The sequence below is a fragment of the Crocodylus siamensis genome, chromosome 8 (genome assembly GCF_052110815.1).
Source record: "Crocodylus siamensis isolate JL-2025a chromosome 8, ASM5211081v1, whole genome shotgun sequence".
Classification (NCBI taxonomy): Eukaryota; Metazoa; Chordata; order Crocodylia; family Crocodylidae; genus Crocodylus; species Crocodylus siamensis.
The window spans coordinates 63,648,745-63,662,076 of NC_143402.1; positions in this window are offsets into that span (position 1 = coordinate 63,648,745).

Sequence of the window (13,332 nt, forward strand, 5' to 3'; positions counted from 1 at the left end):
CAGTGGCCGCCGTTGCCATCCATCATCCCGTGCTGCTGCTGCTCCACATCCAGCTGAATGCCACCCTGCTGCCTTTGAGGTTTTGAAAACCCCTGCCTTCAAGAATTTGATGGCCAGCTGTAATGCCATCCAAAGAGTGACTCTTTATTGGAGTCTTTCCTTGCGCTCACATCCTCTCCACTTTGGACCTGAGGACAGCTTCACTGCAGACCTCTACACAGATCATAGTGGGTGCTGGCACCTCCATAACCTTTGTGCAACTTTCTTTTTGCAACATGTTGTGTGCCTGCAAATACTACGGTTTTAGAAGGGAGGGCCTGTGGAAACACAGGTCTGATCTACCTGGCCCTTTACGTTTACACATTTTACTCTCAAACCATAAAACCAAGCCCAAGTAGCCTACAAACTCTGTACCTGCATGCTAATAAGGCTATGCAGAGATGGAGTATAAAGTGTGTGTATAACACCAGCAGGGTTGGACTGAAGAGGACAGCGGGGCGGGGCGGGGGGTAGCAGGTAACCATGAAGTAAAGCATAATGTATGTGCATGTGGGGCTGAATTCTGACTTGCTTATTTCTGAAAGCTTGACTTTGCAATCAGAATATTTAGTGTGTGTGTAAACAACAGAATTGTGTTGTTTAAACAATTGTATTGTGTAAACAACAGAACGTGTGTGTGTGTGTGTACACAACAGAATACAAGAATCACATTCTTGGATCTCATCCAATGCTTTATCACTGATAGTAGCTGTACTTCAGAGGGAAGTGAAGCTGATAAGGCATTAACACTGTTTGTATGAGAAGTTTGAAAATTTTGTGCTCTGAAGTATGAGGTACTATGTCCCTATATTTTCCTTTTAATCTTCAATACAGTACTTGTGGCTATTTTCAGTAACTATATACATCTCAAACCCTCTTAAAATCCTGCTTAGCTTTTGACCTCTGTTATAGAATGGCAGTCCTACAGGCTAGTTATGTTAAAGTATTTCCTTTCTGTGACTTTGGTCAGGGCTTTTGTAGTAATGTATCAACTGCTGTTACAATGCTTTGAGAAGGTGAAATTAATTGCATAGAATTCCAAAACGGGTATTGAATAAAACTGTACTGCCTGTGTCCATTCACACTGATGCTTTGTCAGTGTTTCACAGTGTGGGATAATGTGCTTCATGTGGTCTGTTACTTGCATTATTATGGCATCTGGGTATTGTTGCATGGCCCTGGATCCCACTGCTTAATGCCAGAGGCGTAACTGGGCAGTCCTGTGTCCTGGGTGGCAGTAGCAATGCAGCTGGGTGAGTGGTGGCAATAGCTATTTTTGCAGCCCCTCCCCCTAATTTAGTGCCTGGAGCTGGTGCCCTGGTTGCTAGTCTTAGTTATACTACTGCCTAATGCAAAGTGAAACTCAGAAGAAACAGAGGGCACTAGTTCTGAGTTATATGCAGGGACTAGAAGGATGGCCAGGTCACTTCTGACTGGGGCCCTGCTCTGAAGGTGTGTGCTGGCCTGTAATTCTGAATGCAGCTGTGAGCCCCTGATGGATCAGCTCTTTGCTTCTCCCTCCACTACATTTACAGGGAGCCTGGGATATCTAGGCAGATGGTAGGTGACTGCTCACTGTTTCATCCTCACAACCCTGATCCTATCAGCAGCAGAGAACCCTCTGGATCTGATGAGTTAGAAGTGGGGAAATCAGTTGAAGAAGGGGTGCCTGAGGATGAAGGAATGAGGCCCAGCTTCTTACAGCCATTTCCTGTGGGACATCCAGCTATTTCATTGGTTGACAGGAGGTAGGTTGAAGAGCCCATGTGAGCTGGGGGAAGATTCCTAGATGAACTTTTTGGGGTGTAGCCCCTGTGGGATGGAGAAACAAGCCCTCTAATGAGCTTCTTTTGCAGATGGCACAAGACATCAGTATCCAGGTGTGTATTTAAGTATCCATGGGTGTCTTGGGGGGGGAGGTAGAAAAAGCGAGAGTGTACTTTGAGTCCAGCTAGCCCACAGGAGACATAAAAGGGAGGCCCCAAGGAAATAGAGGTAAATTTAAAGAGATCCTGTTCTAAAAGAGAAAAAAACAAATGCAGAGCCCCTGGCTCCCACTGACTTTGCCAGGGGGTTCTCTTTTATGCAATACCTTTTCATGTTGAGGTCTCAAAGAGCTTTGCAGAAATGGTAGTAGGGGAAACAGGAGTAAGTATCACTAGCCTTATTTTAGAGATGGGGAAACTGAGGTATGAAGAGGTCGCATTCAAGATGCTATATACCCCCAGTCATAGGTGTTGTCAGGAAACCTATTTTCTCTTCCCAGCACAGAGTTACCTTATCCATACCCCATACTGATTTCCCCTACATAGATGGTTGTACTGTCAGCCTCTTGCTTATTTCCTTTGCAGCAATAGTGAGTCCCCAAAGGTTTTCCATTTTCCATTATAATCTCAGAGGTCAGAGGAATGACCTTTCATTGTATTCTGCATTTCCTGCCATATGCATGTGATATTTTGGGGGAGGCTTAACAACTCCTCTCTGTCTGCCTGAATAGATTAAATTATTTTTTTAGGGCAGAAAGGCTATTCAAATGCAGAGGTGTATATCCTGTGCCTCCCTTCCTTCAGTGAACCCAGTCTGCATCATTTGTTCTTTCTGCTGGACTATCTACAAGAGCACAGCCTGCACTGATGTAGCTAATCAGATTTCCCTGTTGATTGGGCCCCAACCAATTATTGCATCTTCCAAATCTTAATAGCTGGGTTGATAAGCACAGATGAGATTCTATTAGAAGCTTGAGGCCCAGCTGAGCTCTTCACAGGTGATGGCAGCTAAAGCTGTCTCAAGTGTGCAACAAGAGTTCAACATGGATAAGCCTAATTAAGCACAGAGAGAGGCACCTGCAGCAATGTACTGCAGTTAATCAGCCCAGGTCAGGAAGCTGCATGGAGCCTTGGACTCGAAGTGTTGACAAGGAGGATAAGCATTTCTCAGCTGCAGACAGGCTGAGGATTATCTTATTATTGGCAATAGTTTATTACCTCCTTCAAATTTCTTCCTGCATATACAAGCACAGGACAAAAGGCTTATTTTGTAACATGTCTATGGGAAGTTATTGTGTCTGAGGAGCTTAGCATTTGGGTAGTTATTTGAAAAAGAAATGTTGTCTGTCAAGTCCATATGTTGCCCCATTTTTTTCTCCAGAATAAATGATACTGTGTTTATGTGAGGTTTTTTTTCATTATTATTTTTCTTTTTAAAGCAGTGTCAGCAGCTCATCACTCATAAGAACTCTGCAATGATAAAATAGAGGACCAAGCCTAGCTGTCATGGGCAATTTTGCGTGGGAGAAAAATCAGAGCAGAAAAATCTTGTAATAAGTAAACTGAAATGCATGTATTTTGTTCACAGGAGGATTTGGAGTGAAATGTGAAAAGGAGACTGGACAGTCATCTTGTCGGGGCCACCTGACCTCAGGTGTCTTGCCTGCCTGGTGCAGGGGCTTGGACCTGATGATCTTGTGAGGTCCCTTCCAGCCCCTAACAATCTATGAATCCTATATACAGAAACATCACATGATGAAAGGCCGAGGATCCTTTTAGTTTCTCTCAGCACTGAAAAGTCCTTAGTAGCTCTGGGCAATGTGATTCTGTTTCCTGTGTGCATGTACCAGCATCTTTGGTACTGCAGTCATCACTGTGCTATCAGATAGTAGGAAATACTTGCTCCAGGGGTAGCTCTGGCATCTCCTGGAAAGAGAATGCAGGACACAGCTGCAGAAAATGGCATCTCATTGGCAGTGTAAGCTGGTGACTTGGGACCAGCCTGGATAACTGGGCAATTGGAGAAAGTGGCTTGTTAAGTCCTGGGAAAGTGTGAACTGAGCACTAAAAGACAGCTTGGAGAGGCGGCCTGCTGGATTGCCTTTGCATTCAGCACCATGGGCAGAGCTCTCTCCCTCCCCCTCTGCCGCAGGGACTGGGGAGGAGAAGGTGCATTTTATATATCTGTCTCCAGAGAGGAAAAGAATAAGCTAGCCTGGAGACAACCCTTGGCTCTGCAGGGAGGAACTGCAGCTTTGTTCCTGTAAGTCCCAATTCAGAACCATAAGTTATCTCGGGAAAGAAAAGCCTCAAAGTCCTTTGAGGAGACATTGCTCCCTGAGCCCCCTGGGGCAGAGGAAGTCGTTTCCTCTTTGCCTCTACTCTTCACCATCTTGGGATTTCATGGCTGTATCCCAGGCAGTCTGTGCAAGTGAGACCTTTGACATGGGACAGTGGATCGCACACATTTCAGACCTGGTGCAGGAGATGGCCAGAGGCCCAAAGGAACCACTGTGTTGCTATCCCCAAACCAGCTAAGGTAGAGTGGGTCCAGCACTGGCTGAGGAGCAGCGAATGAGAAGGGGGAGCTCTGTGGCTTCTCATCCCAGATAGCTGCTCTTGGGCAGGTTTCTCCTTAGCTGTTCACTCACTCTTCTCTTGGTTGAATTTGACACTTTCCCAGTCTTCTTTTGCTGCTCCCCACCCTCTCCTGGAGGAACCCCGGGCCACCTATATATCAACAGATGCTGTTCTTGTTCCTGAGGCTGGGATTATTTTTGTTTTCAGTCCTGCTGCTGCTAAAAAGCAGTTAGGCTGTCTACTATACAGGGCTTTAAATGGCCCACGGCTATTGTGTAGGCTTTTTTCATAGTTGGTCAGCTTCTTGTAATCCATCAAGGTACCTAAATAATGGCTCTAGTGGAATAAAAGGGAGGAAACTGCAGATCTTGTAGGCACCTAAGCAGGACTTGGGTGGAACATAGGCAACTACACTGCACCCACACAAAAGGTGATTTTGATTAGCCCCACTCCAACAGCTGTAAAACCACCTATGTGCTTAGATCCATTAAGCGCTTTCATTTTTGTCTGAAAAGGAACCCAGGTTTGGGCGATTTACATTGGCTCAGAAGTGATCTAGATTGGCCACTTCGGCATCTAACTCTTGCCTCAGCTCTGCTGTGATCCAAATGTGTGCTGGAGTAGCTTAAAATGTGCTCAAGTCTTATTGGAATGCACCAGACAGGATAGCATGCAGGCAGCTGGTGACATGCAAGCTAATGACATGCTCACTTGCAAAATGGTATAGGTGGCCACCTTTTGCCCATAAACCCAGGGTTTAAAGTACATGCTCAAGAGGAATGTAGACTGCTCATGCCTAGCTTAACTTCTAGCCTAGTGGCATGTTCCTGGGAAGTGAGAGAGAGAGATTTGAGTCTTCTCAGGATGAGGATGGCTGAGAATCCAGGTCTCACTAGGAATCGGAGCAAAAATGCCATTGCTGCTGCTGATAGAGTGACATGTCTAGGCTTCAGGGGAAGAGGGAGTTCAGCCATACCACCACTGTCAGATACTGCAGAAAGAGGGGCCATGTAAGTATAGAAAAAGGCCAACTGGGGGACTTGGAGAGAGCTTTGCTTTGAGTTTTCTGGTGGTTTTGCTTTTTTTCTCAGTCCCTGAAGTTTACTCTGAATTTGAAGACTGGACTTGTGTGAAAGAAAGCTGCCCATTAAACTTAGATATGCTTTTAATATCTAGACTATTTGGTCAATTCATATCAAAGTCTGTGGAATTAGAAACAGCCTACTTCCTGCATATTTTAACTTTGAGCCTTACTGGTCCCCTCCTCTTTAATTTGGCAGAGGGTGTGTGGTGGCTCTGGGTTTTTAATCCCTTTCTTTTTTTGATCCTTTCACCCTTGACTATTGTACTAGATGTCATGATGGGGAAGAGTCAGCTAAGCAGAGACTAGGGGAATATTTTTTTCTATTTCCTTCTCATTAGTCACAAAAATTCTTTTCTTATCAGCTCAGATGCATCATAGAAAATTAGAGTTGGAAGGGACCTCAGGAGGTCATCTAGTCCAATCCCCTGCTCAGAGCAAGACCTTCCCTAACTAGATCATCCCAGTCAAAGCTATGTCTAGCTGGGTCTTGAAAACCTCCAAGGATGGAGATTGCACCACCTCTCCAGGTAACCTGTTCCAGTGTTTTACTACCCTCCTAGTGAGAAAATTCTTTCTAATATCTAACTTAAACTCCCCTTGCTGCAGCTTGAGGCTGTTCTCAGTGGAAGCAGATGATAGAACAAGGAACAACAGTCTAACTCTATCCTCTTTTGAACCTCCCTTCAAGTAGTTGAAGGCTGCTATTAAATCCCCTCAGTTTTCTCTTCTCCAAACTAAATAAGCCCAGCTCCCTCAGTCTTTCCTTGTAAGTCATGTGCCTCAGCCCCCAAACCATTTTTCCCCTCAGTCTCTCCTTGTAAGTCTCAGCCCCCAAACCATTTTTGTTGCCCCCAAACCATTTTTGTTGCTGTTTGCTGGACTCTCCAATTTGGCCACATCCTTTCTGTAGTGGGGGGAGGGTGTGTGTGTGCAAAACTGAACACAGTACTCCAGATGTGGCCTCAGAGCTGAATAGAGGGGTAATCACTTCCCTTGCCCTGCTGGCATATCAATACATGGACAATATTCCTTACATTTAGGATCAAGCTCCTGCCTTCTCTAAGGCAGTGATTTCAACCCAGGGTCTGTGTACTCCAAGGGTCCATGGAGCTCATTTAGGAGGTCTGTAAAAGGTGGCTGTAAAGACAGTGGCCCTGCCCAAAGGGGAAGTGCCACTGGTGCTGTTGCTGTTTCAGCTCCCCCTCCATAGCCCAAGGCCACCTGTTTATTTGTTTTACCTGGATGCCATGGGCCCTAAGGCCCACCTGACTAACTAGTGGCCTCTATGGTGTGGGGCCAATGAATGAATAACACAACAAGATGCTTGGGACAACTAAGGCAAAAGCAGGGTGGGAGTATCGTGTGGGTCAAAGGGTCAAAACATGAAAATAAGTGCTCCTGAGGGGGACACTGAACAGAGCAATTAGTGACAGAGAGGGGGGACAAGGCTGAGCTATTCAATGAGTTTTTTGCCTCAGTGGTCCTGAACAGGACTCAGGATAAGTCTCCTAATGGGTTCTTAGATGGGCATCAGAGGGACACCAGCCCATTAACTGTGGATGCTGACTTGGTGCAGAGACACTTAGATGGACTGGATGTGTTCAAGTCAGCAGGCCTAGATAAGCTGCATCCAAGGGTACTGAAGGAATTGGCTGGTGTCATAGCAGAACCACTGGCATAGCTGTTTGAGCACTCATGGTGCTTGAGTAAGGTCCTGGAGGACTGGAAAAGGGCCAATGTGGTCCCTATTTTCAAGAAGGGGAGGAAGAAGGATCCAAGTAATTATAGGCCAGTCAGTCTCACCTCCATCCTTGGAAAGGTCTTTGAAAAGATTATGAAGGATCATAGTTGTGGGAGTCTAGCAGGAAAAATAATGCAGTAGGGAAACCAGAATGGATCTGTAGCAGGTAGATCATGCCTGACCAATTTGGTTTTTGTTTTATGACAGGGTCACAAAATGCTTAGATGCTCATTTTCTTGGACTTTAGCAAGGCCTTCTATATGGTATCTCACCCTATTCTCATAAATAAATTAAGAGGTTGTGATGTGACAGGTGTTTACACAGTCTGGTGGGTGGCAAATTGGCTTAGTGGTCACATCCAGAGAGTGGTAGTAGATGGGTCACTATCAACCTGGAAGGATGTGGGTAGTGGGGTCCTGCAGGGTTCGGTCCTTGGAGCTGTACTCTTCAATATCTTCATCAGTGACTTGGATGTGGGTGTGAAGTGTACTCTTGTCCAAGTTTGTGGATGATACTAAATTGTGGGGTGAAGTGCACTCTCCGGAGGGTAGGGAACGATTGGAGGCAGACCCGGACAGGTTAGAAAAGTGGGTAGTACACAATAGGATTCAGTACAACAAGGACAAGTGCTACATAGTGCTGCACCTAGGATGCAAAAATATCCAGCATACCTACTGGCTGGGAAGTGACCCTCTCAGCAGCACAGAAGTGGAAAGGGATCTCCTAGTGGACTCCAAGATGAACGTGAATCTTCAGTGTGACGAAATTATCAGCAAAGCTAAGTGCACTTTGCACCTGTCTAATTTGTAATAGGCATTCTCTAGCAGTCTTGGAGCACACACCCAGTCCAGGCCTCAGGCATGTCCCTGAGACTTGGGTGTTGGGCTGCATTCAACCCCCAGGGAGGCCCTGTCACTCACCTGCCATGACTTGATCTTCTGTTCAGTAGTGGGACTTTCCCTCGTGGAAACTCATGGACCGGGCACTGCCACTTTCGGGTGTTCTTGGGGATCTACCTCCCCTACACCCCAGCCATATGCCAGCCTTCAGGATGACCAGGTGATGGGTCATTAGCTTGTCTCTTGGATGCTCGCTCCTGCTCTTGTTCCCTCTTGCCCATCCCTCAGTGTCTTTCTTTGCCACAGGTATCTGTGGGGTATGGGACCGGCCCTGTCTCAACCTCTAAGCCATCAGGTTCACCAAGGCAGACTCTACTCTTCTTCTTGACCCTCTGGGTCAATTGTGCATGCTTCCCCAGCTTGGGTTTTTGGGTGCCCTCCAAGGCACCAATATCGACAAAAAAGCAAAAGAGGGAAAAAAAGAAGAAGAAAAGAATGAAACAGCAGGGGTTCGGGCCACAGCCCACCCCACTCATGGGTCCGGCATCTGTGGTCGCCTGGATCCCTTGATGATGTCCTCCTCGACCTAGCTGTCCTGTTGAGCTGGGCATTTAGCCTTTTAAGAGGGCCAGGACCCTTCTGGTGGACCCCGCTCCGGACTCCCACAGCTCCCCTTCTCCGGTGGTCTTGCAGTCCGGGGGGCAGGTTCTTCACCTGTCCCTAGTTCGGATTCCCTCCTCTTTGTCTCCCTGTTACTGGCTTTTAAATCTGCCGGGCAGCAGTTTTTGATGAAGTCATCTGCCAGTGTCACTCCCGGCTGCAAATAAAAGTGGCTGATGAACCGTGCTGGTGACTCTTCTCGGTATGGCGTGGTTTTCCCTGCTGGAGGTAAGTAATCCCTCTCCTTAGGGCTTTTGGTTTTCTTTTTCTGGGAGTTTATCCTAGCCTTGGGCCTGCCATGGGAGGGGTTCTCGGGACCTCTGTTTGTGAGCCCCTGGGACCCACTTTATCATGCATCAGCAGATGCATGATGAATAGAACCAAGGAGGGATACTTCCCCTCTATGCAGCATTGGTCAGACTGCAGTTGGAGTACTGCATCCAGTTTTGGGTGCCATACTTCAAGAAGGATGTTGATAGACTCGAGAGGGACTAAAGGAGGGCCACTCATGGTTAGGGGCTTACAGGACAAACCCTATGAGAAGACCCTAGGAGGAGGACCTGGACCTCTTCAGCCTCCGCAAGAGAAGGCTGAGGGGTGATCTTGTGGCTGCCTACAAATTCATTAGGGGGCACAGCAAGGGATCAGAGATGCTCTATTCACCAGGGCGCATCTTGGGGTAACAAGGAACAATGGTCACAAACTGACAGAGCAGATTTAGGCTGGATATCAGGAAAAACTTCTTCATGGTAACAGTGGCCAAAATTTGGAATGGGCTTCCAAGGGAGGTGGTGCTCTCCCCTACCTTATGGGTCTTTAAGAGAAGGCTGGGTAGGCATCTGGTTGGGGTCATCTGACCCCAGCACTCTTTCCTGCCTAGACAGGGGGTCGGACTTCATGATCTGTTGAGGTCCCTTCCAACCCTAGCATCTATGAATTTTGTAGCCCTTCCGCTTGCCTGGCGATATCGAACTACAAACTGGAACAGATGTGTGTGTGTGAGAGACAGAGTGTATGTGTTCACTATACGCAATAGTTTTCCAAAGAGATCTGCATGCCCACTTGAAATTTTTTAGGGGTCTGCGAATGAAAAAAGATTGAAAACCACAGCTCTAGAGATAGTGAACTGTTTCCTGTTGTTGTTTAGTTCCAGCTTGTACCCAGCCATTACATCCTCTGCAGTGGCACTATATGATGTAGTGTCACTTGTTGATTTCATGATTAAGATTTTTGTTCTATAAATCCTCTGGCTGCCCTGCATGTAATCAAAGCTGAGAGCCAGATCAGGCACTCATAAAAGTCAGATGAAAGACTCCTGTTGACTTCAGTATGAGTTGGAGAACACCTTAGTAAATGTATCAGAAATAATAAATGCTAATTTGCTGGGGCTGGAAAGCATTTGGGGCAGTGGGGTTTCTTTGGAAATGATGGAAAAGTCATCTTAGTTTATTGCTTTGTATCTGTCACCTCAGTCTTTGCTGGACATTATAATTTTCTTTTCTTTCCAAAAGGTTGATTTTGTCTCTAATGAAGCTGTGAATGAGACAATCAGACCTGTTATCTAATCAGAGAGAAGCCCAGGCCTTCAAAAGATGAAGCTATTCCATTAAGCCTGTCTGTAATCTAAGCACTTCACTTTCATCTTCAAACTTCTTTCCCAACCCTATCATATTTTTTTGTTCCTTTGGGAAAAAAAAGATCTTAATGGATCATTTGGATTAAGGGCTGCCAGTGTAGGTGTAAAAAAATGTGGGCATTAGCTGTAACTTCATGACTGTCCATTTGAGTGGGTGAACATTTGCTCAGTCTCACTGGGGTTGTAGCAGGCTGGCTGGCAAAGGTTTGCACCAGGCTGCACACATCAGGATGTAGACATCTGCAAACTTGCAAGGGCTACAGCCCAGCTGTGGGAAGTGGAAAGCTAATTACAGGCCTGCCTGGAGGACTGGGCCAGCTGATAAAGATAATTTGCTGGCCACAGGAAGTTAAAAGCTCCCAGGGAAAGGAGGTAGGGGAGAGAGCAAGCAAGAGAAAGCACAGGGAGAGCTAGGAAGAGAGAGAGAGGGAAGTCTCTGAGGTGAGAAACTGCTGTATAGAGGTGAGGTAGCCCTCTCTGGGTCTGGCATAAGACCACAGGGTAGGAGAGAAGGCTATAAGGCAAGAAACAGCAGTGAGCCAGAGATCCCTCTTATGGGGTCTGAGAGAAGAACCAGAAGCTACAAGGCTGGGAGCAGCTGCACCAGGACAGGACCAGAGTTAGAGCCAGACTGATAAGGAAGACTGCAGTGTGGAGGGAGCAGCAATGAGCCAGAAGCACCATCTCGGGGCTAAAGATGACTCAGGACTGTAAATGCATTCTGTAAGGACCTGTGTTAAGTTTTGGTTCTTGAGGACTGATGTATGTAAGAGGGTCCTGTGAGGCAAGTGTGCCTAGGAAATAAAGGACTCTGCCAAATTTAAAGACTGTAAGGGCACATCTACATGTCACCATATAGTGACGTTGCTACTGTGCCATGCTTTAATACTTTCTATTGTAAGTACTTTGCCCTGATGTCACTGTAGTTACATGGCATGCTACAGTAGTGGAGCATGGTGCTATGGCAATGTAGCTGCTGATCACATGTAAACCCATGTGATTGCTATATTGCCATAGTGTGCACTACAGTGATGTAGTGCATCACTATGTTGCCATAGGGTGATGTGTAGATGCACCCAAAAAGACTTGAATTAAGTGATTTCCCCAAGCTGCTACAGGGGGTCTTTACAACTGCAAACATTGTCTGCCTTCCTGCAGTCAAGGCTAATCACAGATACTTGACACATCTTCAAGATAATTACACACTTGTATTATATCCTTATCATACTTTGATTTGCACATTGGCCAATACCTTAGGAAGGGGAGGAAGAAGAAGAAATGGACCAAGTTGGAAATCCTAAACAAAGGGTTTGGAAACTACTAGAAAAGGTCAGCGTAATGGAGAGGCTGATGGGGGCTCAAAAAAAAGCTTGCACCATGTTCTATAGGTGCACAGCTGCAGGGATAAATGGAAACCTACTCAAAGAAATGGCTGAGGCTTATGCATGATAAGTCATAACAGCTTTTATTGCTTGATATAGCCATGGATGGATAAATAATACTTTCTTGGGGTTAGCTGTGTTTTCACTGCACTTTCATACTAGTTATCAGGCTCCTAGAAAGAATCTCAAAATAGGGACCAATGTCAGTTGAAGGCTATGGAAGAGAGAATGACAGATAGGGTCTTCAGATCTCAGCACCTCACTGCCTTTCTGAACAATGTTCTGAAACATGAGTTTCCACCTGGAGAAACCAAGCCTGGATGTGACACCTGAAAGGGATGCACAAGGACCCGAAGGGGTCCATGCTACAGTTTGCTGTAAAATTGTAATGGCAGGACTGTCCCTTCATCAGGTTCCAAGTGTGATGGGGGACCATTCACTTGTCACAGGCTCCTCCTATCTGGTTAATTTTTTTCCATTATTTTTACTCTTGGATGTTTAGACATTTTCCAAGTCATTGCATTAGCCCTTGGCTAAGCAGTATGTACTGTTGGCTGACCTAGGTAAGTTCTGTGTGATTTTTGTCCACTAGGTAAGTCCTTCAATTACTTTTGGCTCCCTTATTGGATCTTCTACAGTTTCTTATTGCTGCTGTTTCTTTTCCTTCAAATAGGACTTTAATCTGCAGTCCCTGGAGCCTTTTCTGCTGAGGGACTGAACAATAACAAAGTCCGTAAACTGTTCTATTGTTATATTTTGTTACTGAAATTGAATTTTCTCTGCTAATCAAAGAGTGGAGCTGTTGCATGGTAGCTGGGGAATAACTACAATGTGTTCTATTTTATCCTGCTCTTTGCATTCTGGTTTTTCCAGCTGTCCTAGACGACCACTATATAGAGATTTCTCTATAATTGTACTGCATGCAAATCTCTGCTGAAATCCATCGGTTGTTAATCTTTCTTGGCCAATCAGAGGATTTGCATAATAACAGGATGGCAATATCACAATAATCTTACTTGCAATTATGCAAATCCTTCCACCATGACTAGTATAATCCTTCATTTTTGGCCGGAATTTACATGTCATTTGCCTACAACTGAAATGGCTACTTCAGCTACATACATTCTCTTTTTTTCCTCTCTTCCCCTCATAGGGTAAAATGTAAATAGGAGATAAAAGAATATTCCCATCTAGAAAGGGAGACAGGTCTGGGAAAAGGCTGAACAACTATTCTCTATCCCATGAAGTCAGCGTTTAGTGAGAGCAGGGAGAGGCCCTACTCTGATTTCTGACAATAGTAGCTTTCCAGTGCCAATGGGCTATAGATTCACAGAAAGAGATGGAAGGATTTCAGCCAAAGGACAGTGCCAGTGCCAGCCTGCAGTTACCTCCCCAGGAAGAGGAGAGGGATTAATTTCAAATGAAAATCCATTTGCTTTATTAATGGGAAACAAGTGTCCATCTGACAGCGAAGTTCAGGTCTGTGAACGATTGAAAATGCGCAGAATATTTTTAGCATCAGCTGCTTCCCACATGCAAGAGGGAGATACTCTTTGATTTGATTAATCCCCAGGGCTCTAGGTGGCAAAGAGCAATTCCAAATGG